Source organism: Pelophylax lessonae, assembly GCF_965119305.1.
Source record: "Pelophylax lessonae genome assembly, chromosome: 7".
In the NCBI taxonomy this organism is placed as follows: Eukaryota; Metazoa; Chordata; class Amphibia; order Anura; family Ranidae; genus Pelophylax; species Pelophylax lessonae.
Genome location: NC_138774.1, coordinates 177173241 through 177200819, shown reverse-complemented (window position 1 = coordinate 177200819; position 27579 = coordinate 177173241). Strand labels below are relative to the sequence as shown.

General features: G+C 42.6%; 1 protein-coding gene across 8 annotated transcripts in view; it reads left to right on the top strand.

Annotated features, from left to right (window-relative positions):
• Nucleotides 1-27579, top strand: part of DAB2IP (DAB2 interacting protein) — a 695389-nt gene that overhangs the window by 1333 nt on the left and 666477 nt on the right. The gene's annotated exons all lie outside the window — the stretch shown is intronic.

Sequence of the window (27579 nt, the reverse complement as noted above, 5' to 3'; positions counted from 1 at the left end):
ATCAGGACAGGAAGTGGTGGCACATTTCTTCCAAAAGAGACAAAGACAAAATCACATTTTGAGTAGAGAAGGGTAGAACTTCTAACAATGCTTTTATTGTATTTTCTTATTTTTATACTTCATCCCCTTTTTTATATTGGTGTCAGAGACAGAAAGTATGGAAAAATATCCCCACTCTGTCCACAGCTAAAAAATGACTAGAGTGTATCTTTAAATTATTACTAAATGCAAACATTAGTTTTGGATAGAGTGGAGAGGGATTAGAATACCTGTCATATTTTATTGCTGTCTGTACCCCCATAAGGAAGATTCACCTTCTCTATTTGTCCTGTTTACCATTATCATTGAAAGTAAAAGTGGGTTGTCCACAGAAAATAATAGAGGAGAAACTCTGATGGGGACATTTGTTCTGGTGACCTGGGGATTCCCAAAGGATTCCCTAATTTGCAAGGATTCCCTCTCACTTCCTGTTTGGCTATGAGACAGGAAGTGAAGGGAAATCTCTGAAATGGGACACATATGGCAAAAAAAAAAATCTAAAAGGGGTTACAACCTTCCCTTACTCTGTCCAAAATGAAAATAACGTTTTGCCTATAGTTATACTTTAAAAGACTTACTTCTACTACAATTGACTTGAACTGGGCCATATACCTTCAGAATCTTGACGCTGGGTTCACACTGATGTGGCCGCGGGTCCCAGCAGGGGGTCCAGTGCATCCCTGTACACCGATTTAGGTGTAAATCAGGTCCGAATTTTTGCCTGAATTCGCACCTGAAACCAAAGATGCACAGGACCCTTCCAATGCGGACAGTGGCCGATCCGGAGGTGTGTGAACTGGCTCCATTGAGAGCCGATCACAGTCTCCTGTCAGGCAAATTTAATGCGGGGAAAACAGCATCTATTTCACAAAAGTGTGAACCCATCCTCAGTCTTATGTGGCCCAGTGCTGAAAAGATTTTCATCTGCTAGTCTGTAAACACTGAAGAGACTATAGATCTGGTGAGTTAGCAGCTGGGGATAGTGTGCTGGAGGAGGGAATAGTGCAGTTTGGCCTTGGGATGGATTTGGGGAAAATTGTAGTTATGGTAAACCTGTCCTTTAAATGTTTCTAAAAGTTCTAGAAACTTTACAGATTTCAGCTATGATAGATATACTGTTGCCATACAACAATATCACGAGAACCTGTCTCTGTACAGCAATGGTATGGGACCATGTCTCCATACAGAAATTGTATGAGGCCCTGTCTCCATATAGCAAATGTACGAGGCCCTGTCTCCATACAGCAATTGTATGAGGCCCTGTCTCCATATAGCAAATGTACGAGGCCCTGTCTCCATACAGCAATTGTACGAGGCCCTGTCTCCATACAGCAATTGTACAAGGCCCTGTCTCCATATAGCAAATATACGAGGCCCTGTCTCCATACAGCAATTGTATGAGGCCCTGTCTCCATATAGCAAATGTACGAGGCCCTGTCTCCATACAGCAATTGTACGAGGCCCTGTCTCCATACAGCAATTGTACGAGGCCCTGTCTCCATACAGCAATTGTACGAGGCCCTGTCTCCATACAGCAATTGTACGAGGCCCTGTCTCCATACAGCAATTGTACGAGGCCTTGTCTCCATACAACAATTGTACGAGGCCCTGTCTCCATACAGCAATTGTACGAGGCCCTGTCTCCATATAGCAATTGTACGAGGCCCTGTCTCCATATAGCAATTGTACGAGGCCTTGTCTCCATACAACAATTGTACGAGGCCCTGTCTCCATACAGCAATTGTACGAGGCCCTGTCTCCATGTAGCAAAGATATAATGATAGAAAAAAGATAACACTATACTAGTGTATCTCCCCGCTCCTCGGAAAAGGTTTTGTTTAAATATAAGATAAAAATATAAAATTGTGTGTGATTAGTGAGATATAAATATAAAAATATATATTGTGTGGCAGCAGCTGTAGATTTAAAATGGATGATAGAAAAATAGCCTAGGCTATATACAGCGCTTGCTGCAGAAAAACAATTAACTTAATGTATGTGAACAATGTTGAAAACGTATCTTTACAGTATAAGTGAAAATACAAATCAATTAAACACATGAAAATTAATAAAAAGTTCCAAGGAATTGATAAATAGATAAATAAGTCTTTTCCAGTGGTGATCAATATATGTGAATAAAATAAACTTCATGCTCAATAAATAAAAGTTTGTGACTTTCATGACGTGGATTCCTCTTTTCCTGTGGCTTGTGGTAGAAATAAATTACTTACCAGAATTGTTTGGTCCTATGTGCTGTATAGCACTAGGACCTACAGCGCTTGGAGGCCGTTCAGGCCGGATTGGGGATCCCCTTTGTGGATGATCCTGGTGGGATACAGGTTAGGTTCCTCCTTACCCGATCTCAATCCTCAGGATATGGGGTTAAAAGAAAGGCTCCAGATAGTGTATTATCGTTTTAAAAGTTTATTCATCAAATATTCATAAAAATCGGAGCGAAGAAAGACTCAAACTCCAAGTTTGCAGGCAAAGAAACCGCTTCCAAACACCTCCTAGCAGAGTGGCGAGCGGAGTGTTCCGGCTTGCGTTCCATGTGGTGCGTAGCGTGCTGACGTGCGTTCCACAACCTTGACGCGTTTCGTCACTTCCTGTGACGTTTTCAAAAGGTAGGGGGCCCGTACAGCAATTGTACGAAGCCCTGTCTCCATACAGTAATTGTAGGAGGCCCTGTCTCCATGTAGCAAAGATATAATGACCTGCCTCCATACAGAAATATTATGAAGACCTGTCTCTGTGCAATGATATTAAGAATAACTGTCCCCTCATGAAAATGGTACTTGCCCCCTATACAGCAATCGTATGAGGGCCTGTCTGCATACAGCAATGGTATGAGGATCTGTCTCAGTACAGCAGTGATATGAGGACCTGTCTGCATACAACAATGGTATGAGGATCTGTCTCACTACAGCAGTGATATGAGAACATGTCGCCATACAGCATTGGTTTGAGGATGTGTCCCAGTACAGCAGTGATATGAGAACCTGCCGCCATAAAGCATTGGTTTGAGGATGTGTCCCAGTACAGCAGTGATATGAGGACCTGTCTCCATACAGCATTGGTATGAGGACCTGTCTCCCTACAGCAAGCAGGGAATTCAGTGAAGTGTATGAATTTAGTGAAGTGTATGAAGTGAAGCATTGGTTAGGGATAATAGCAATGCCATGGGTTCTTTGCTTGGAAATACGTCTTTGCTGTGAAACCTAACACTGTGGCAATTTCTGGAGAACCAGTCAATAAATCACTTTATTATATATTGGAAATAAAAAGATGGTCCAGGGTCACTACAATGGGTACTGTGTGATTTGGTGTGTCCTTGTCCTCCCCTCCTGTTTAGTGCTAGTTATTTTATATTTAGCTAGACGCTGTTTCTTCTCTGTTCCCTCAGTCAGTGTTTGTTCTTTGTAGAGACAAGGCTTAAGAAAATCATTGTCTTCTTACACTTCAAAAGACTTGAAAAACATTGTCTGTCCTGCAATTATCCATAGTAAAGTTATGTTGGATTGAACTTCAGTGTCTCTCTGAAAAAGTAGGCTGCCGGGGATGATACCAGATCAGCAGTTGACCATACTGTCCAGACTTGGTCTATTGGGAGGTAAACAGAACTATGTTGTACAAGGGAGTAGTATTTATCAGCTGGCTAATTAGTTTCCTGCCTTGTGGGCTGACTCATGAACTTGTCGGACTCACATATATTGCTACAGTGTAGTTAGGATGCGACCTTGACAGTGGAATTGAGAATATGGTCATCCTTTTTCTATATTATAACATGTACGCCACATCTCTCTGTAAATTAGATTAGTTTGTGTGACTGGGTTTGCATGAATACACTTTTAATTTTGTCGTTCAATTAGCTAGTGAATGACGTAATGGCAAAAACTAAAAGAAATTAAAACTGTTCTTCAGGAAGTAATTTAGCTGTATGCAACCCACTTTCAGTCCTTTCAATCCTCAGAAGAATGCAGTTATTTTAGAGGTTCTTGCTGTCTAAAACCACCACTAGCAGAAAACCAAGGGTTCTGTTAGCCACACCGCAAATTTAACAACCATGTACTGTAACAACAGTGCCAAATATCTTACATTTAGGGTTATTGGTCTTCAAGGGCCCATTCACACTTTATTTTCAATGGGCTAAAATCGCACTGCACCACACCACACCAAAGTAGTGAATGCACTGCTTTTGGAAATGCACTGCAACCGGCTTGCATAGTACTTTTGTACATTGCGATCTGGTGTGGGCATGCTACCTGTGTTTGGGATGTCGTTAATTCTGCACTGATACCTGCTGCAGATCTCAAGGCAGTGTGATTTGAATATGGTGCAGGAAACCAAAACAGGCATGGAATATGGCATTCTAGCATGAATGGGCCCTAAAAAAATGTTAAAAATAAATATTGGTACTTAGGTGGATGCAGCATCGGTCCAATGATGCCTCTAAGACCAAGAAGAACTGAGCAATCAAAGATTGATGATTGCTCATTTCTCAGTCTTCAGTGAGCAGAGAGCAGGTGACTATCAGCCTTTACTCTGCCCCTCCAGCGCTCACTGCAGTTCTAGACTGTGGAAATGGCAGGAGCGGTTGGCTCATGCTCTAAGTGGCTTGCTGGGAGGCTGAGCTAGCTGCCCGTTCAGGCATCTGGGTAGATCCCAGCATTAAAATCAAGATCACTCCAGAGCCTGGATCAGCTGAGTGATTTCAGCCGACAGAGGACATTAGCCCATTGTCCACTGAATACGGGACACAGGAGTGCAGAGCGAAGTGCAGGAGAACTAGGACCAAAAGAGCTATGACCATACTTCTTTAAAAATGTGCCTATTTCATGGCAACAATGAATTTAATTAATTGGTATTCAGCCAATATACTGCTGAGGAACTAAAATTCTAGGCTGAATATATGCCCTCAACACAGTACTTCCCATGTGTGTTTACTCAAGGCAAAATGTTTTTTTCTGTGTGTTATGTGTGAGTTGCAGAGGTTTCTAAATTAAAGTTTAAGGCGTCACAGCCCCCAATTCCAATTGTCTCTGAGTTTACATGAAGCTTATTTTGGCACAGATCTCACTGTTTGCAGTGGCTGGTATAAACATGCACAGAAGCCTTCGTGTCACAGGCAGGGTAAACTCAAAGGTGAAATATTGTCCTTCTGCCAAACTGCACCTGAAAACAAAAGTCTAGTTATGCCTTCAATATGTGGATGCTGGAAGATATCTGGGCTCATGTCAAAGAGTCTTCTTTTCAAACACTGCAATTGCTATCCTAATGTAAACATGTGTTCAATTGACAACAGCAGTGTTTTACAAGAGGAGCCTGCATTTGACATGCTTTTATCTGCAGTTCAGCCGCACCTTAAAAGTACTTGATGTGTCCAGAGAAATGCAGCGTAATGCAAAGCAGGGTGAATGTAACCTCCAAACTACTATTTGTACTGCTCTGCTTGCCGTCATGAGCCCTTTATCTCTTTAGTCCTGGCAAGTCCTCCAGCTATGGTTCATCATTGTTCTGCAGTTTCCTCTGGGTGTTGTGACTCTCTCACACTTTAGGTGCTCAAAATTGGCAAAATCTCCCTTTGTGTTACATAGCTTGCATGTCAGAAGCCATCGGATAAGGAAACTTTTTTTTTTACTTTACATGAGTCTTGTGTGAGTTTGACTGACTCTCTGGGGTCCTTCACACGAACGCATTCATAAAGCAACGTGGGGAAGACTAGCCAGATACCATCAGGAAATTATGCTTCGATTCTAATCTCTTGGAGATATGGATAGAATACCGCTTTTATGGTCCTGTGTGTTACATAAAGATGAGTTTTTAGAACAGACCCAACAAGATTTTTTCCACTGGAACGGCAAACTATGAAAAAGTAAAAAGCTGCATATTGTTATTGGTGTACATTGTTACAGATGTACACTGTTAAAAGTATTGTGTAAGCAGCACTGTACTGTATGTCTGTGAAGGTGTGCTGAAACTGGGAAGAATTTAAGAGAACTAGTCCATTGTTATAGACATAAATTGTTTTTGGCATTCATCGCTATAGGTGTGCAGGCAAAAAGAGCAATAGGTGTGCAGGCAAAAAGAGCAAAGTGTTAAGACTAGAAAGTGTAGTGGGTGTATGAACATTTTGTTAAATGAAGAGATTTAACAACTCATATGAAGTAAAATCATGGTTGTCAAATAAATTCCCAGTTGGGTAGATCTCCAAAGGAATTGTCACAGTGGATACACTGGATATGAACTGGGGGTCACCAATCTAAGTGCAGCATGGGGGAGAGGTGGACACAACTAGATTGAAAAAGAGGTGTGGTCCTCGAAACTGGTTTCCACACCCTTTGGCGTCACTTCCCGTTTCTTCACATTCTACCCATTGCTGCGGCAGCACCATTTTGGGATCCTGGATGTCTCCTCCTCCCAGCTAAAAATGCACCAATGACTTCAATACATGAGATCATTCACACACACTGTGAGTTGCCAATTAGTGTGTGCTGTGTCCACCTCTCCACCTTGCTGTACTTAAATTGGCGCCCCCTTGCTGTCTCTCATAGCTATTGCAGGTGCCATCCAGACCATGTGTATATACCGTGACAGTTTCTTTGGTGTCCTTCCTAGCTGGGAATCTAAAAACCATGACAAACATAATTAGTTTTACTTCATGTGAGTTGCTAACTAATTTCCTTTTAATAAATGTTCATACACCCACTACAATTAGTCGGCGCACTTTGCTCTTTTTGTCTGTTTGCCACCTAGAGATCTCTTCAGTCTCTCTCAGAAGTGCTACATTAAGTGTGCTGGATTGGATTCTTTAGCAGGCCCCAAAGCCATAGGATTTGCCCTGAGGATTTAGGTCACACTGTGCTTTCCATCCATGTAGTTCGTCTTAAGACCAAGCTGCACCCATCACACCCTATTGACAGTTTTTTTTTTTTATCACTATAGGTGTTCATCTTTATTTCATCTATCTTTTGATTCAGTTAGAGGATGTGTCTTAAAAATGGTTATTCTCATCTTGGCTTTTCCAACTTCTTGCCATCAAGGAGCTAGTCACAAACAAGTAGAAATGAGCTTCTAGGGGACAGCAGCCTCTTTTCATGTAAATATTTTCTGTGCCAGATCCCTTTTGTCCTCTAGTGTGTGTGAAGGCTCATACTAAATATGATTTAAGATGATGAGGATACCAGCAGCCGTAGGGGTATTTACCTATCAGGGAAGGTGGGTACAGAAGATGAATGCTGGGATGGCAGTAAGAGCCACTTGACAGGAAGGCCACGTCTCCTGAACATTTTCAGTTCTGACTGTAGTATAGCTTTCACTGCTAAGAGGAATTTTCATGTCAGTTTTCCTTTGTACTGCTTATGGCAACCTTATAAGCACCTCACTAATCCCTTGTGAATGGAGAAATGGAGAGGAGGATTATTCCTGTCAGGAAACTGCTGCCGATTTAAAATTGAAGGAGCGCAGGCACTGCTTCTCTTTAAATGCCTCTGGTGACCCAGTTTAGAGGGAATTGTGTTAATTTCAGCAGTTTCTCCTCCATAAACAAACACGAGTCCCCGGGCACCTGTTTATACGTCCCCGGTGCATTTGCCAGAAAAACTGACTGCAATAATTGTTCCTAATCCAAGGTAATCCCTCTCCAGCTTCTTCATCTCCATGTCCAGGGGAGAGTCACTTCCACTTCCTTACATAAATTTTTTTGTACATAGATGTACCCAGGTAAGTACAGACAGTAAATGGACTGCTGCTGCGGTGGGCTGGGCTGTTATATGTGTTGCACTTGCATTGAGTCGTAGACAACAAAGTGAAAAATGTTGACTTTGTACTCTTTGTTTAACAAACTGCAAAATAAATTGATATTTGTATTTAGACGTTTTAGCCACTCCTAATTTCAAAACCATAGCCGTACTGGAGGTGACAGCAGATATCAATCAATAGGAATAATATATTTTCCTTCACTAGGCCATAGTGCTTATTTATTATGAAGTCAGCAGTCCAATGATCATATAGGGAATTTTTGCCATATTTTATTCTGGGAATGCAGCTCCTAAAGGCATAGCTTCCAACTGTCCCTGATTTTGAGGGACTGTCCCGGACTTAGAACAAAATCCCTCTGTCCCTCTTTCCCTCTTTCCTCTTCATTTGTCCCTCAATTTGGTCTGATCTATAGAGTTGTAGATAAAATGTATTATTTGTCTTTCAAAAAGTGTTTTGCAGTTCTAAACCTTTTACCTAATTTCTTATTTGCTGCATTTCTAAATTTCAAAAGCCAGTATAGTTACATAGTTAAGGTTGAAAAAAGACAATAGTCCATCCAGTTCAACATGTGTAGGTGAATGTGTGTATTAAAGAATAATCGTGGTAAAAAAAAACACTTGTGAGTTTAGCAATTTTTTATATATATAAATCTCCTTTAAGGGGGTGTGTCCTATGACCAAATACTTTTACTAAAAAAGTTCCTCGTTTTGCCATCCTAAAAAGTTGGAAGGTATGCCAAAGGGAACTGCAGAACCTCAGCCAAATTCTAAAATAATATTTAGCTTTTTTTTTCCTTAGTGAGAAACACCAATTGTAGCCATTTCATTTCTTCTTTTTTTTTTCCAATACTTTTTTATTGAAGTTTTCAACCATTCAAATAATAGAAACATTAGTAATCAGCTTCATCAGAAGGAATATAAATATTCGTTTTTACAGATCAGGGACATGGATTCATATGATCAATATCATATATATATGAATCATTCGTATAGAGGTGTTATGAATGCATCGAAAGGTTAATTTGGTATGGCCATGCCATATGGAAAGAGTTTTAACATTTTAATAATTATAAAACAATACAACTATTTTAGACTAATAGTTGTGCTAACCTTGTAATTAAAGATGTTTGAGGATGTTAAAGAACACCTCAAAGACAATATCTGCATGCCTCATCATCTGGAGCAATCTCATTAGAGACAGACGATTGGGCCGCAGCATTGTTAGTGAATTGTCTTGAAAAATATCACAAAAATAAACAGATCGACAAAACGCAAAATGTTCAAAGTGATCTACACATTCTCCTACCAGCTAGGCGTTCAGGTTGGGTATATAGAGCGCCAGGGACACCATTGATATTCGAAATGAGAATTCTTGCCCTCTCTGTATGCTAACACTTGTTCGTATTGATAGATTTCGTTCACTTGATGTAAAACTTCTCCTACATCAGGTGTTGCATTCGATTTCCAATTCCACAGTATGGCTGTTTTATCAGCAAACCAGATATGCATGGATATCATTCTTAAAGGGGTAGATATTTAGGACAGGGCTCAAAATTTAAAGTCCTGAGCTACTAGCCAGGCCTTAAGGGTTACTCGCCACCAGTTGCCCCACCCAACCCCTACCCTGCCCCGCCCCGCCCCTAATTCCGCCCCTAAACGCCCTCATAAATTATCTCAAAATTACACTGTTAAATGTTTTTGAATTAATGCAGAAGTTACAAAAATAAATATTAATAACAATGTTTTCAGTGCCCATCAGTGCAGCCTCATCAGTGCCCATCAAGGGTCTGGAGGGCGGAGGGCTGAAGAGCACTGGGGGGGGCTAAAGGGGGGGCTGAGAGCACTAAGGGGCTGGAGGGGTGGGCTGAAGAGCACTGGGGGGGCTGGAGGGGGGGCTGAATAGCACTGGGGGGGCTGGAGGGGGGACTGAAGAGCACTAAGGGGCTGGAGGGGGGGCTGAAGAGCACTAAGGGGCTGGAGGGGGGCTGAGAGCACTGGGGGGGCTGGAGGGGGGGCTGAAGAGCACTGGGGGGGGCTGGAGGGGGGGCTTAAGAGCACTGGGAGGGCTGAAGAGCATTGGGGGAGGGCTGGAGGGGGGGGGGCTGAAGAGCACTGGGAGGGCTGAAGAGGGGGGGGGGCTGTACAGCACTGGGGGGCCAGCAAAAGAAAAAAAGAAGTTGGATAGGAGGAGCGGTGGGGTGGCTGCAAGAGGAATTGATCTTTGCATAATCCTCCTGCAGCTGCTAAGTGCCTGCAGAGAGGAGAATCGGACATCCAGCTGGAAAGATCAATTCCTCTATATGCAGCCGCCCCACCGCTCCTCCTATCCAGTCACACAGGGAGGCTGCTAAATCCTTGGACACTCACCTGCTTCCAGCACCCGTGAGCAGCGCAGCACAGACTTAGGGAGCAGCTGCCTACACATGAGATGATCGGCGCGAGTACCGGTGTAGCTCTGGGAGATTGATTTTCACGCTACACCGGCTTGACACCCCCCATCGGTATGCCACTGCTGGCCGGATAATGTTAGAGCGGCGGATCATCCCGCTGTAACAGCTTCAATTGTAATTGCCGGGCGCTCGCTGACACACACAGTCCCGCCTCCTAGCCCGTCTCCTTTGATAGACGTCACACGTCCTGGTTGGCCAGGTGTTCTGTCTATCAAAGAAGTCGGGCTAGGAGGCGGGACTGTGTGTGTCGGCGAGCGCCCCGCAAATTACAATTGAAGCTATTACAGCGGGATGATCTGCCGCTCTGACATTATCCGGCTTTCCTCTCCTCTCTTCCCCAGAGCTCGCCCAACATAATTTTCCACTCGCAGAATGCGAGCAGGCGAGTGGAAAATTTGAGGGCTGATTTAGGACACATTGACACTAAGAATGGCTTGCTCAACATTAGGCCTGACCAGAAACCCTGTAACTTGGGAAATTAGTTTGAAAATTTCCACCCAGAAACTACGTAGGTGGATGCATGTTCAGAGCATGTGTGTCAGCGTGCCTATTGGGCTGCAGCCCCTCCAGCATTCATTGGTGTTATTTGGTTGGACTTTAGTGGTTATGTATGGTGTATAATACCATCAATGGATTTTTTGGGCCATCTCCCAATAGTTTGTACATTTAGAGTACTGGTAATTGCATTTAATCACTTTTAGCCATTGGGTATCATTAAAGGTTTTATTCAGCTCTGTTTCCCATTTGCACAAATGTGAAGCCATTTCATTTCTCTTCTATTATTTTCCTTTTCTGTTTATCTCCATATTCAGCCAAATCTATTTCTTAGGCACTATCATTACTGTGTAAATACTTTCCACCAATTATTTTTCTCTGTAAATTTCAGCAGTTGTTTACTCCAACCTTAACTGAACGTAGTCCTTTACTCCCAGTGGAGAGAAGCATTACAAGGGGTTTTCTGATGGCGTGTCATTCTCTTTTGTTATTGAATGTTTTTCCCATCATATCCTTCCCAATTCATCCTATGAAACAGTTCAACATCACAATTTTCCCAGACAAAAGTTTAAACATTAAATAAGCTGCAAAATATAGCAGAGGAAAGAGCGGGCTGATCTTTTTAAATAGTACACAGTGGGCTTAGTCTATGAATATATGACTTTCTGCAGATGGACCAGCTGGAAGACTCTAAAACGTTACTCTCCTTTTATGCTGGTTTGCTCCTCTATATACTGTACAGTAATTAAACATTCTGGGACTTATAGTTCCTTTATGTACACTACCAAAACATGCTGGAATTTGTAGTTCCTGTAAACATAGTTCCAAAACATGCTGGGAGTTGTAGTTTCTCTATATAAAGTAACAAAACAAATGCTGGGAATTGTGCTTCCTTTTTCTACAGATTATGTATCTTGCTGGAAAGTGTATTTCCCATATAATCAGTGACAAAGCTGCTGGAAGTTCCTCTATATACAATTACAGATTATGCTGAGATTTGTGGTACCTCTATAAAGTGATAAAAAAATGCTGGGAGTTGTGGTTCCTATATACAATAATAGAGCATCCTCTGGGGTGCAGTTCTTTATATACAGCTATGGAACATGCTAGTTGTTGTAGTTCTCTATATACAATGATTGAATACAGTACATTTGAAAAGTATTCACAGCGCTTAACATTTTACTCATTTTGTTATATTACAACCCTATTGCAAAATGGATTGAATTAATTATTTCCCTCAAAATTCTACAAACAATACCTCATAATGACAATGTGAAAGAGGTTTTTGTGAAATCTTTGCAAATTTATTAAAAATAAAAATAAAAATATCATGTACATAAGTATTCACAGCCTTTGCCTTGACACTCAAAATTTAGCTCAAGTGTATCCTGTTTCCACTGATCATCCTTGAGATGTTTCTACAACATGATTGAAGTCCACTTTTGGCAAATTACGTTGATTGGATATGATTTGGAAAGGCGCACACACCTCTCTATCTAAGGCCCCACATTTAACAGTGCATGCCAGAGCATAAACTAAGCCATGAAGTCCAAGGAATTGTCTGTAGTCCTCCAAGACAGAATTTTTTCGAAGCACAGATCTGAAGAAGGGTACAGAAAAATGTCTGCAGCATTGCAGGTCCCAATGAGCACAGTGGTCTCCATCATCCATACATGGAAGAAGTTTGAAACCACCAGGACTCTTCCTAGAGCAGGCTGACCAGCCAAACTCAACGATCAAGGGAGAAGGGCCTTAGTCAGGAAGGTGACCCAATACTCTCACTAAGAGTGGCCAGACAGAAGCTACTCCTCAGTAAAAGGAAAATGACAGCCCACCTGGAGATTGCCAAAGGGCACCTGGAGGACTCTCGGACCATGAGAAACAAAATTCTCTGATCTGATGAAAAAAAGATGGAACCTTTTTGCCTGAATAGAAAGCATCATGTCTGAAGGAAATCAAGCACTGCTCATCACCTGGCCAATACCATCCCTACAGTGAAGCATGGTGGTGGCAGTATCATACTGTGGGGATGTTTTTCAGTGGCAGGAACTGGGAGACTAGTCAGGATCGAGTGAAAGATGAATGCAGCAATGCACAGAGACATACTTGATGCAAACCTGCTTCAGAGCGCTCTGGACCTCAGACGGGTGCGAAGGTTCGTCTTCCAACAGAACAATGACCCTAAGCACACAGCCAAGATAACAAGAGTGGCTACGGGACAACTCTATGAATATCCTTGAGTGGCCCAACAAGAGCCCAGACTTGAACCCATTTGAACATCTCTAGAGAGATATGAAAATGGCTGTGCACCGACGCTCCCCATTCAACCTGATGGAGCTTGAGAGGTCTTGCAAAGAAGAATGGGAGAAACTGCCCAAAAATAAGTGTCCCAAGCTTGTAGAATCATACTCAAAAAGACTTAAGGGTGTAATTGGTGCCAAAGTATTGAGCAAAGGCTGTGAATACTTATGTACATGTGATTTTTTTCGCTTTTTGTTTTTAATAGTATTTTTTGTAGCATTTTGAGGAAACATTTAATTTAATTTAATTTTTTCCATTTTGGAATAAGGCTGTACAATAACAAAATGTAGAAAAAGTGTAGTGCTGTGAATACTTTCCGGATGTACTGTATGTTGGAAGTTGTATCCCCCTGTGCACTGTGATGGAACGTGCTGGAAGTTGTAGTATTTCTATATGCAGTGATGGAACATGCTGAGAGTTGTAGTCGTCTGGCAAAAGGTGATGGTGATGATACTAGGACTTCCAGGGATAGGCGAATGGTGTGTGCCTCTCAAGGTATAATGTTATAGCTCTGTGTGGTGGGATGAAATCATAGTTCTCCTGGGTGGGGGTATGATGTCATGGTTCTGTTTGGCAGGATGATGTCATAGTTCTTTTCCCCTACTGTCATTTATCATACATTGCCCCCATTACCCTCATCCAGGTGAATTGTACTACATTTATGGGTAGTGCAGGAGTAGCTCCAGGTCACAGGCAGGATTTGCTATCTGCTGCAGGCCCAGGACAGAAATCCAGGTAATTTTTTTTCTTGTAGACCTACCTAAAGAGCAAAACCAAATGTAAAAAGTCTTTCCCGCAGTCTGCATGCAACTCCAAATATATTGTTGTATTAATTACGGATACATTTCCACTTAAAAGTATAATTTCGGATATGGCTGGATGCTGATCAGTTGAATTACCTGCTGGCTTCTTGAATTTCTTGTCGAATCTCCTCAACAAAATGTGGCTCCGGTCCTCTTTCATCTGTTATAACACAAAGGAGTCCCACTCCTCCAGTTGCATTCTCAACAATAAAGAACAAATTCAGCAGAGATAGTGAAAGCCCCTCATAATGGTCAGGGTAGGTGTCTAACTCCGAGATCTTACCAATAGTGGTCCCGAGCACCTACCAAACACTGAAATGCCTATTCTGGGCATGGTGACAGTTCAGTATAGTGCTACTTCCATTTAACCCGAGAACATAACCCACAATGTAATGTCAGGAAACGTTAACTCCTTTGATGAATAGTGCTTTACTTTCAATGGGGTTACTATGGCCCTAACGGTCAGGAACATGTAAAAGAATTTAAATATATGGGACCAGTTTGTAGTCCTGTTTTAGTAATTTATTGATAAGCAGATCTGAACCAGGAAAAGCTCTGTTCTGACAATGCACTATGACATCATTTGATCTGTGAAAGTGTAATGATGTGAAAGTGGACAGAGCCTCATACTACATTTCCAGGGAGGTCCAGCACTGGACTTTAATAGCTGTTCTCATACTGGAAGATAACAAAAGAAAATCAGGTGATCTAGTAATTCAGTTGTAACATAATCTCTTCGTTTTCCAGAGTGGAATTAAAGGCCAACATGCAGGAAATTTTTTACTATGGATTAACTGATGGCAAAGCTTCACTGCCAAAGTCCCTGAAATGAGAACTGTCTGTATTTCTTGTTGCAGCCAGTCACATTGAAGATTTCATTCTCTGGCCATCATTTTTCCAGTGATTGGCAACACATACAGTTTCTCTTTCTGATAACAAAGAAGATATGGAATGTCTACCTGGAACTTAAACAGTGGGAACCACTGATTTTTCTCTCATGTTGGGACAAGCAATGTGCAGGGTATCAGTGTTTACTCTGCACCTCTGGCTGTTTACTCTCCACATTGAACTCTGATGACTGAGCGTGACAAGACATGTTAATCGCCTGACGTGTTGCTGGCTATGTCCGTAGTAGAGTGTCAGTCTGTTCTTGGCAGCCTTTGACATAAACGCTGAATTCCTTTACCTTATCTGTGTACACAAAGATTGGGGGAACAATGGGGCAAGGAATCCACAAATCCACCTTTTCCTTGAAGGAATTACAAACCTTCCTACCTTCATCTTGTATTTTTCATCTGCATAAGATGTACATTGCACCTGTACTTTCATGGTGTTATTGGTTGCTCTGTATGCACAGTCTACAGTAGAGTAAATCTTCATATTCCTGTGTCAAAGTTTGTTTGTGTTCAAATATGTGGCATGGCACTGCACAGGTTAATGCATGACATTTGTCTGTAGTCTAAGAACTGACATTTCCTGGGAGAAAACTATGTCCCACAATCCCTGAGTCTCTCAGTCTAGTATTCCAAAGGTGAGAGCTAGTCAGTAAGAGAATCTGACACAGACTAAGCAGACAAAGAAAATAAAAGGATAAGTAGTGCCAAAGCTCTATTGGCCTTTCTTTTCCTGCAGTTCACAGGAGTGCATTTTGTTCTGCACTCCTGTGATCCATATTCAGCTGACAGCGGGCTAAAGTCCTCTATCCGCTAATGTCACTCAGCTGGTCCAGGCTCTGGATGGATGCCAATTTTATAGCTGAATACTGCACCCAAGGACTAGAGAATACTAGCTTAAGTGCAGACTGGAACTGACTTTATTGTAAACTCGCACACAATATATGCCACACAAAATCAGGTAGTAGCCTGATCACATTACCTTAACAATGCAAACTGTAAACAGTAATCTCATTAGCACATCTAGGGAACAGCCACCGGTGATCTAATTAACAACTAGTTACCTAGACAAACCTAGGTGACTCAGTTTACTGCCCACCCAGACAATGCTTTGATTAATGAGGGATCCTAGACAGACCAGCAACAGTCTACAACCCTGAATACACAAAGTACACCGCAACAGTGACGTTTGGAGGTGGGAACATCATGGTATGGGGCTGTTTTTCAGCATTCATTGAAGGAAGGATAAATAGAAAAATGTACCAAGACATTCTTGATAAAAATCTGCTGCCATCTACCAGGACGATCAAGTGAGGAAGGTTAAGCGAGGGTGGACATTTCAGCAAGACAATGTTTCCAAACACAAAGCCAAGGAAACTCTCAATTGAAGAAACTCTCAAGAAAGAAAATAAAGCAGCTAGAATGGCCCAGCCAATCACCTGACCTAAATACAATAAAAAATCCATGGAAAGATCTAAAGATCAGAGTTAATAGAAGATGCCCACTGAACCTTCATAATTTGAAGACTGTGTGGAAGAATGGGCCAAAATCACACCTGTGCAATGCATATGACTAGTTTCTCCATACAGGAGGTGTCTTGAAGGTGTCATTACCATCAAAGGATTTTGTATGAAGTATCAAATACATTTCAGTTAGCATGTTCAATACTTTTTCCCTGTGTCATTCCATTTTATTACACATAAGTTAATTTCTGAACGTATTTGTTTTTTATTTTGTTTTTTTGTATGTATGAATTACATGGGTTGTTACCAACATGTAGTGAAAATTTCCTGTCAATATCACCTTTAGGCGGAATAACACTAGCCGTGGCTCGCAGCAGGGAGTCCGGCGCGTCCCTGTTCTGTTTCAGGTGCCCATCAGGTCCGAATGAATTGGGACCTGAAACTGAGCCAAAGAGGTACAGGATCCTTTTCCAGTGCAGACCGCGGCTGCCCTGGATGTGTGTGAACCGGCTCTATTGAGAGCCAGTCAAAATCTCCGGTCATGCTATTTGGATGCGGGAAAAACTGCATCCAATTTTCATTGGTGCGAACCCAGCCTTAGAAATATAATTACCTAGAAAAACGGTGACGTGTTCAATGCTTATTTTACCAAGTGTGTGTGTGTATATGTATGTATGTATATATATATATATATATATAATATATATCTCCATGTATCCATGCCCTTCAAAATCAAGTTATTCATAAAGTGCTCATACAGTACAATTCAAAGTGCTCTAGTGCAAATAAAAGTGCAAAATCATATGCTGCAATTCTTCTCAGAAGTAAAGTGATTTGTGCTCTGTTCAAACTTCACACTTCAGACTCCCCTATTCTGTGTCACCAGCAGGGACCAAACTCCCTGAAGGTTGTTAACCCCCTGAGCTTATACCGAAGAAGGTCAGAATGTGCTTCTGTCCCAGATCCACTGTGTATATTACACCATTATCCAAGGGCTCTGTACTCCCAGATTCACATCAAAAGTGGGGTGCCTCCTCTGGCAACTAGAATGATCTGACCGTGCTTGGTATGGAACTGCTGCTTCCGTGATTCCATACCAAGTACTGGCAGATTGTTCCGGGTGCTAGGGGAGGTACCCCACATTTAACCTCCCTAGCGGTATTCCCAAGTATGGCTCGGGGTTAATATACAGGGCCACACTCTGGATTACCCCACAATAAAGCTCACCTTCACCTGTGATCCCCCGCCATCCTCCCGCTGTCCTCCCGCTGTGTGCTCGGCCGATGCCAGCACCTGTCTTCCGGCTCCCTTCCCTGCGAGCGTTGCGACGCAGGGGGGGGGGTTGAACCGGCGGCAATTTCAAAAATGTAAATACATTAAATGACATGATACAAAGCTGTGATCTTAAAGGATTACACTGTATCATGCCTTTTCACCACAGGATTTCAGTCGGTGACCCGTTGGCTTTTTCAGTTCCCTGCCTGTGCTTTTCCAGTTCTTTGTGCCTGGAAAATTGAGAACAACCATGGCATCCAGCTGTGTACTCGGCCGATGCTGACACCTGTCTTCCGGTTCCCTTCCCTGCAAGCGCAAAATCGCTTTTAGAAGAACTGGAAAACAGCGACAGGAAAACGGAGTTACCTGAAGAACTGAGCGATAGCGATTTGTGGGAAAATTCGTCATCCGGTACGGAAAGTGACGACAGCAACGATTCTGATGTCTATTTCTGGCACATAGCTCCGTTAGAAATTCTGAAGAATGATTTGATATACTTCCCAAATTTTTTTTAGTTTTGGTGCAGGATGAGAAGTTTCATCAAATTCTTCATTATTTTCAAAGTGGAGATATTTCATTATGAGGGAAAATCAGTTCCTCTAAAAGCGGCTTTGTGCTTGCAGGGAAGGGAACCGGAAGACAGGTGGCCGGCATCGGCCGACCACACAGCGGGAGGATGGCTAGAGGACGGCGGGGGAAGGACGGTGGGGGATCGCAGAGGAAGGTGAGCTTTATTGTGGGGTAATCCTGAGTGTGGCTCGGGATTACCACTTTTGGTACTCTATTAACCCCAAGCCACACTCAGGAATATTATATTATTATAATTTACGATTTCGGGTTTCAAACTTTATCATACCCGGGATGTCTACTTTTAAACTCTTGTTTGGACAGATTTAAGTGGGTTATTCCTAAGAATTACAGGTCTAAAATCTAAATCAACATATTTCCATGCAAAACAATGTACCGCTTTTAGCACAAAAATTCTGACATAATCAGACCGCCAGGGAGGGTAATGTGAATCTGGGAGCATGGAGCCCTTTATATCTTATAAAAAACTAAGTAGCCTACCTTAAAATTTAGGTACAGTGAAAAACTCTGCATTCACTTTCATTCACAATTTTTTTCATGTCTGGGGAATAATTGGTTACCCCCACAAGGCTGATGCCGGAATTCATCATGCAAGCAGAACGTCTGTTACTGTAGGCTGATTTGTTTGACTAGTTTCAGGCCTGGCTATCTGTCCTGATTTCTGGCTAGTGTAAGTAGTATGTAGGGCAGCGTCCAGGGCTCAGTAGTAGGTAGAGCAGTGTACAGAGGTTAGTAGTAGGCAGGGCAGTGTACAGAGCTCAATAGCATAAAGAGAAGTGAACTGAAGTCAGCAGTATGAAGAGCAGTGTATAGAGATCAGTAGGGCAGAGGACAGGGGTAAGGAGGCCAGAGGTTAGCAGGGCAGAGAACAGGGGGTCAGGAGGGCCTGGTGCAGAGAGGACAACAGGGTACACTACGGGAGGGGGGGGGGTCAAAAGGGTACAGTACTGAGGGTTTAGGAGGGCATGGTGCAGGAAGAGTCAGTAGGGTACGGTGCAGAGGAGTCAGGAGGGCGCATTGCAGGGCTTCAGGAGGGCATGATATTGGGGGGTCAGGAAAGGGAACAGTACAGGGAGGACACGGGGCTGAGAGAGAGGTGCAGTGAGGACAGGAGGACACGGTGCTGAGAGAGTCAGGAGGGTACGATGTTGGGGGTTCAGGAGGGCACAGTACTGGGGTTCAGGAGGGTATGGTATTGGGGGGTCAGGAGGACATGGTACATGGGGGTCAGGAAGGATGGGGTGTCAGGAGGGCATAGATGTTCTTTCCTTATGCAGAGCGCATTGGATTTGGCGAGGAGGGTTGGTGTAGAAGCGCGCACTACACACATTGAAAACACTTGGAAGAGCCCGAACCCGCCTGAGCTATTTCAAAGCTTTTCCCTGCCCTGCAGCTGCGTGTATGAAAGCCTAGGGTTGTCTAACCTCTGCAGCAGTGAGGGAGAGAATAGGGTCGGCAGTGCAGGGCCGTGTTTGCAATCTACTCGTCATCTGCCCGCTGTCAACGGGTAGATTGTGATCGATGAGTTGCCGACCCCGATTTACACGCACACACAAATATTGTACGAACTCTATATGTACACCTACACACAGATATTATACAAGCTCTATATATGCACCCATCCCCAGATCATGTACCAGCTCTATAGGTGCATCCACACAGAGATATTGTACCAGCTTTATATGTACACCCATCCTCAGATATTGTATAAACTCTATATGTACACCTACACACAGATATTGTATGAACTTTATATTTGCACCCATACCCAGATATTGTATGAGCTCTATATGTACACGCACACACAGATATTGTATGAGCTCTATATGTTCACTCACACACAGATATTGTATGAGCTCTATATGTACACTCACACACAGATATTGTACAAGCTCTATATGTACACCCACACACAGATATTGTACAAGCTCTATATGTACTCGCACACACAGATATTGTATGAACTCTATATGTACACGCGCACACAGATATTGTACGAGCTCTATATGTACACTCGCACATAGATATTGTACGAGCTCTATATGTACACGCACACACAGATATTGTACGAGTTCTATATGTACACGCACACACAGATATTGTACGAGCTCTATATGTACTCGCACACACAGATATTGCACGAGCTCTATATGTACTCGCACACACAGATATTGCACGAGCTCTATATGTACTCGCACACACAGATATTGTATGAGCTCTATATGTACACGCGCACACAGATATTGTACGAGCTCTATATGTACACTCACACATAGATATTGTACGAGCTCTATATGTACACTCACACATAGATATTGTACGAGCTCTATATGTACACTCACACATAGATATTGTACGAGCTCTATATGTACACGCACACACACAGATATTGTATGAGCTCTATATGTACACGCACACACAGATATTGTACGAGTTCTATATGTACACGCACACACAGATATTGTACGCGCTCTATATGTACACTCGCACATAGATATTGTACGAGCTCTATATGTACACGCACACACAGATATTGTACGAGCTCTATATGTACACGCACACACAGATATTGTATGAGCTCTATATGTACACGCGCACATAGATATTGTACGAGCTCTATATGTACACTCACACATAGATATTGTACGAGCTCCATATGTACACTCACACACAGATATTGTACGAGCTCTATATGTACACGCACACACACAGATATTGTATGAGCTCTATATGTACACGCACACACAGATATTGTACGAGTTCTATATGTACACGCACACACAGATATTGTACGCGCTCTATATGTACTCGCACACACAGATATTGTACGAGCTCTATATGTACACGCACACACAGATATTGTACGAGTTCTATATGTACACGCACACACAGATATTGTACGAGCTCTATATGTACTCGCACACAGATATTGTACGAGCTCTATATGTACTCGCACACACAGATATTGTACGAGCTCTATATGTACACGCACACACAGATATTGTATGAGCTCTATATGTACACTCACACACAGATATTGTACGAGCTCTATATGTACATGCACACACAGATATTGTACAAGCTCTATATGTACTCGCACACACAGATATTGTATGAGCTCTATATGTACACGCGCACACAGATATTGTACGAGCTCTATATGTACACTCACACGTAGATATTGTACGAGCTCTATATGTACACTCACACATAGATATTGTACGAGCTCTATATGTACACTCACACATAGATATTGTACGAGCTCCATATGTACACTCACACACAGATATTGTACGAGCTCTATATGTACACGCACACACACAGATATTGTATGAGCTCTATATGTACACGCACACACAGATATTGTACGAGTTCTATATGTACACGCACACACAGATATTGTACGCGCTCTATATGTACTCGCACACACAGATATTGTATGAGCTCTATATGTACACTCACACACAGATATTGTAAGAGCTCTATATGTACATGCACACACAGATATTGTACGAGCTCTATATGTACACGCACACACAGATATTGTATGAGCTCTATATGTACACTCACACACAGATATTGTACGAACTCTATATGTACACTCACACATAGATATTGTACGAGCTCCATATGTACACTCACACACAGATATTGTACGAGCTCCATATGTACACTCACACACAGATATTGTATGAGCTCTATATGTACACGCACACACAGATATTGTACGAGCTCTAAATGTACACGCACACACAGATATTGTACGAGCTCTATATTTACACTCACACACAGGTATTGTATGAGCTCTATATGTACACGCACACACAGATATTGTACCAGCTCTATATGTACACCCACACACAGATATTGTACGAGCTCCATATGTACATGCACACACAGATATTGTACGAGCTCCATATGTACACTCACACACAGATATTGTATGAGCTCTATATGTACACGCACACACAGATATTGTACGAGCTCTAAATGTACACTCACACATAGATATTGTACGAGCTCCATATGTACATGCACACACAGATATTGTACGAGCTCCATATGTACACTCACACACAGATATTGTATGAGCTCTATATGTACACGCACACACAGATATTGTACGAGCTCTAAATGTACACGCACACACAGATATTGTACGAGCTCTATATGTACACGCACACACAGATATTGTATGAGCTCTATATGTACACGCACACACAGATATTGTACGAGATCTATATGTACACCCACACACAAATATTGTACGAGCTCTATATGTACACGCACACACAGATATTGTATGAGCTCTATATGTACACTCACACACAGATATTGTACGAGCTCTATATGTACATGCACACACAGATATTGTATGAGCTCTATATGTACTCGGACACACAGATATTGTACGAGCTCTATATGTACACGCGCACACAGATATTGTACGAGCTCTATGTGTACACTCACACACAGATATTGTACGAACTCTATATGTATACCCACACATAGATATTGTACAAGATTTATATATACACGCACACACATATATTGTACGAGATCTATGTATACACGCACACACAGATCTTGTACGAGATTTATATATACACGCACACACATATATTGTACGAGATCTATGTATACACGCACACACAGATATTGTACGAGATCTATGTATACACGCACACACAGATATTGTACGAGATCTAAATGTACACGCACACACAGATATTGTACGAGCTCTATATGTACACGCACACACAGATATTGTACGAGATCTATATGTACACCCACACACAAATATTGTACGAGCTCTATATGTACACCCACCCCCAGACTCTGTACTAGCTCTGTATGTACACCCAGCAACAGAAATTGTTCTGGGTCTATATGTACACCTACACACGGATATTGTGTTAGCTCTGTACATACACATACTCAGATATTGCATGATATCTTCTTATAGATATAGTTTGAGATCTGTTGCCACACATGCTCACAGATATCCTTTGAGAATTAGTTCTACATTTGTACACAGATAAACGCATGCATACTGATGTGCGTTGTGTAGGGGCAGTAGGATACCTTCTTACAATGTATCAGACTGTTTACTTTGTTTTTCCTTTTTTTTTTTTTGCTTTATTGAGGTGTCACTTTCTTCATCCATCTGCACTGTGTAAAAATGCAGCATTTTTATGCCATGTACACCCCGCACATCTATGGTGGGAACAGGGCACATAAATAGTTGTTTTCTGTGTGTCCTTATGCTGAGCCTAGATAACCACAGTTCAATGGACATGATGTGAATGAGCCCTAATGGCATCCATATTGGGGGAGGGGGGGCTCAGGTTATTTCAGTGCAAGGCATTGTCTATATTACATGATATAATTATATAAAAAGATTTTCTCTTGAAATAGATGCGTTTAGTTATCTCTGGGGACCAACGGCTCATAACGTTGTGTACATGTTTAATTATGGCAAATATTTATTTACCATTTCTTCAGGATTATTTCTCTCATATCTATTGTTTGTGACAGCGCGCCTCACCTTCCTAAACTCTATAATAGCAAATATTTACCATGTACTGTAAACAAATGTGAACTTCATTCCCACAATATGCTTAGCTTGCCGAAGGTGTTTATAAATTGGGCACGTCATTAACTGCTTTTGGAGAGCTGACCAGCTGGTTTTTGGGTACCGTGATCAATTATTTAAATTTAGAATCAACAGAAAACAAGATAACGTTTCGGTTATTGGCAGAAAATGAAGTCTAGAAAATCATGACTTCCTCTAGACATTACACACAATGTAGTGCAATCACTAGTGATGCCCTCCCCTTATACCCTAAACTACATATTAGATTGAAGCACTCAGCTGGCAGGAGCTCAGAGCATACAGATCACAGCTGTAAGAAGCTCCCCTCGTCTGAGATTATACAGATGCATCTCAAAAAATTAGAATATCAAAATGTTAAAGGGATTGTAAAATCTCAAAGTTTTTCACCCTAATGCATTCTATGCATTAACCCACTTCACGACGACATGAGGGCAAATATGCGGTCTCAGCTTCAGGGGGTTGTACAGGGGTGATGCCTGCAGCTAGAGGCATCACCCGGGGACCGTAGTTTAGAGCTGATAGTCGGCTGACTTAGGGCTGCACGATATTGGAAAAAAAAGTACATTGCGATATTTTTTTTTCAACAATATATTGCGATATTGAGAGGAAATCATGGAAGTATTGCAGCAGCACAGCCTTCTTCTGATTGTAATTGCAGATTGCACCATACAGCCAGGGCAGGCCAGGGTTAATATTATTGTAGGGATTGACAGTGACAGTCAGTGTGGATTAGGCACAGTCGGGACTCACAGTGGTGGCAGGAGGTAGAAGAACACAGCCTGACATGACATCCGTCCAGTCCCACACGTTCTACGGTGTACTGAACTACTCAGGGAACTGACTCAACTCTTCACTCTGAACTGTTACAATACAAGCTTGTTTCCAGTTCTTCAGTGTCATTGTGCTGGGAGCCGCTGATTGGTTACAGGGAGGAGCTGAGCTTGGTCTTAAAGCGGAGTTCCAGCCATTTACTCACCTGTCCAACGGTCCAGCGATGCGGCCGCCGGAAGCCTCGATCCTCTCCCTCGGCGCCGGCATCACTGCTGTGGGCACCCGGCTGTTACAGTTTGCGGCTTCACAGCCGGGTACCCACTGCGCATGCGCGAGTCGCGCTGCGCGCCGTGATTGGCCGGCAATCTTCTGGGACCTCTGACGTGTCCCAGAAGATTGCAGGGAGGGAGGGGGAGAGGAGAACTTCCGCTCAGGGCGCCGCGGCGCTCCGAGCGGAAGTGGGAGCGGGTACCTGTCAAAACTAGGTACCCGCTCCCCCCCCCAAAAAATGACATGCCAAATGTGGCATGTCGGGGGGTCAGGACTCCCTAAAGCGGAAGTTCCACTTTTGGGTGGAACTCCGCTTTAAGTAATATTCTAATTTTCTGAAATACTGAATATCACTCTGTGTATAATGAATCTATATAATATATGTTTCACTTTTTTGAATTACTGAAACTTTTTTTTAACTTTTTTAACTTTTTGATGATATTCAAATTTTGAGATGCACCTGTACACATCAGTTTGCCAGGTATATTACCACCCATTTGTTTTATGTCCTGGTATGGATACAAATATGTTGCCAGACTGCAGACATGGCACAGCTATGGATGGTAGGGAGAGGTGGCTCCAGAGCAAAATGGAAGATAAGGTGCCCAGTGAGTGCAGACAGACTCTCCCTGAAGTTATTGCGGGGAACCGTCAGTGATAATGGAATATTGTATTTTGCAGCGGTTGCGGAAGAATATCCATATCATCACTTAGCTTTACAGAACAAGATGATTATGACTCTCAGCTATGTAGTGGCAGGAAGCTGGTTTTCTATTTCCAGCGTCCCCGCTGTATCTTTTCAGAGAAATGCACAATTTTTATTTCCAGCCATGAGTTTACCACTTAAAGCTGCACTTTTCTTCCATTCTCAGCCCAGGGGGTTCTCTGTTCCCAGAATCCATTAGACAGAAATAATTCTCTCTGACAAAGACAATTCAGACCTGGGAACCTTCTGATTTCATCTTTACCAGATGTGGCATGAAGAAGTGGGAGAAATAAACTGCAAGCTCTGTGGCCTAGAGCTCCTTTTATCATATTAGACATACCCATGGAGGAATGGTCTGTGGTGGCACTCCTGATTCCAGGTTCCTGTTGATAAGAGATTCAGGGAAATCACACATAGTTGGCAGCCATGACGATTTAGCATTTTATCCCTGAGGTAGAGTCATGTGACTGCACAGCATGATGTTGCCAGTAGAAATGAATTGTGGGAAATAATGCTGAGATGACAGCCTTGGCAGTTAGCATTTATCTCCCTGCAAGACAGCCATGTGACTGCACAGTGCTATTGACATGTTCCCAGTAGCAGGGGATTATGGGTAATAAAAAATGGAGATGGCAGCTATGACAGTTCAGTGGCAATTTTTCCTTTTATTTCAAGTGTTTTGCTTTTGGCTGTTAAAGTTAAATATCTCATCTGGAGCTTCTTTGAAGCTCTGTGGAGCCCCCTTAGCAGGGAAGGCAGTGCACAGCGGGATTAATAGCGCACCTTCCCTCTACTAAATAATTTATCTGAAGATTCAGAAATAGTTGGATCTCCTCTGCTCCTCACTTAATAAATGTTGAATCTTTGTAGATGGCAGTACTGCACTGTAGATTATGTCAGTACTGTCAGTTTAAAAGAAGTATCTGAGACCGATGAGAAGGATTGGAGCTGTGGACATCTGAGTTCAGTAGACTGCCCTAGACTTGGTACTCTACGTGTCTATATAGATCTGTATAGACCTGTGCTCTGCATGTCTTAAGATCTATATAGACATGGTGGTTTAGGCGTCTGTAGAACTATATAGACATGGTGATCTACATGTCTGAAGATCTATATAGACACGGCTCAACCGCATGCTTTTACTGCCAACTGTGTGAGCGTGCCCCAGGAAGGCTCACTGCTACTAATGTAGGAGAGAACACTGACCACTGATGTAAATGGGGACAGTAGGCACTGACCACTAACATAAGTGGTTATACTGAGCACTGACCACCAATGTAAGGGGGCACTGTGACAGAACCCACTGTCACTGTGTGTTTTGGAAGGGACTGTGTGCAAGCCTCCTACCGACAGACTATGGGCCAGAAGATACTGGGAGAGCTGGGGACATGCTGGCATTGAGTTAATGTAATGTAATGCTACAGCCCTTCTCCCCCCCCACCCCCCACCTCCTCTTTTTGTGTCTAATTGTGTGGATTCATGACACAGACAATGGTCTGGACTGGAGACATCTCTCCGCAGGGGGTGTGTATTGACTGCCTGTTTCAATGTACAAATGTTCCGTTCCCATTGGCTGGTCCTTGTCCCCCCCCCCCCTTTGGCAAGGCTAAGGGGAGTTTCCCTAACTGTGTGTAAAACTGTATGTCTTGGAATTTAATAAACAGTTTCTTGCTTAGACTCACAACATAGAGTGTCATCTCATGTTTGTGGGAGAAGGCTATACCAGCTCTATCTCCCTTCGGCTTGGATCGCTAAATCCCTAGCTCTGGTAAGAGCAGTTCCTGCTTCACTCTAAAGCATCCCTCACACTAGGGAGGAAGAGAACATCTCTGGCGGCGAAACCCCTCTTTCCATCGGGGCGTCCGCTACAGGAACACTGGGCATCTAATGTTGTACGTAGTCCTGACACCTCCAAATTGCACACTCCTGACCCCCACATTCTATACGCTAAGTTGTATGTTACACAATAAAGGGGGAGCAGTGATCACATAATCCTGACTGCTATATGCCAAAAGTTCTGTTGTATGTTACATAGTCCTGACCATTGCACCACAAACTATATTTTGTCTGTTTTGACAGTTGCATTACATACACTATATTGTACATTAAATAGTACCGATCGCTCCATATTCTGTCTTGATTGTTACATAG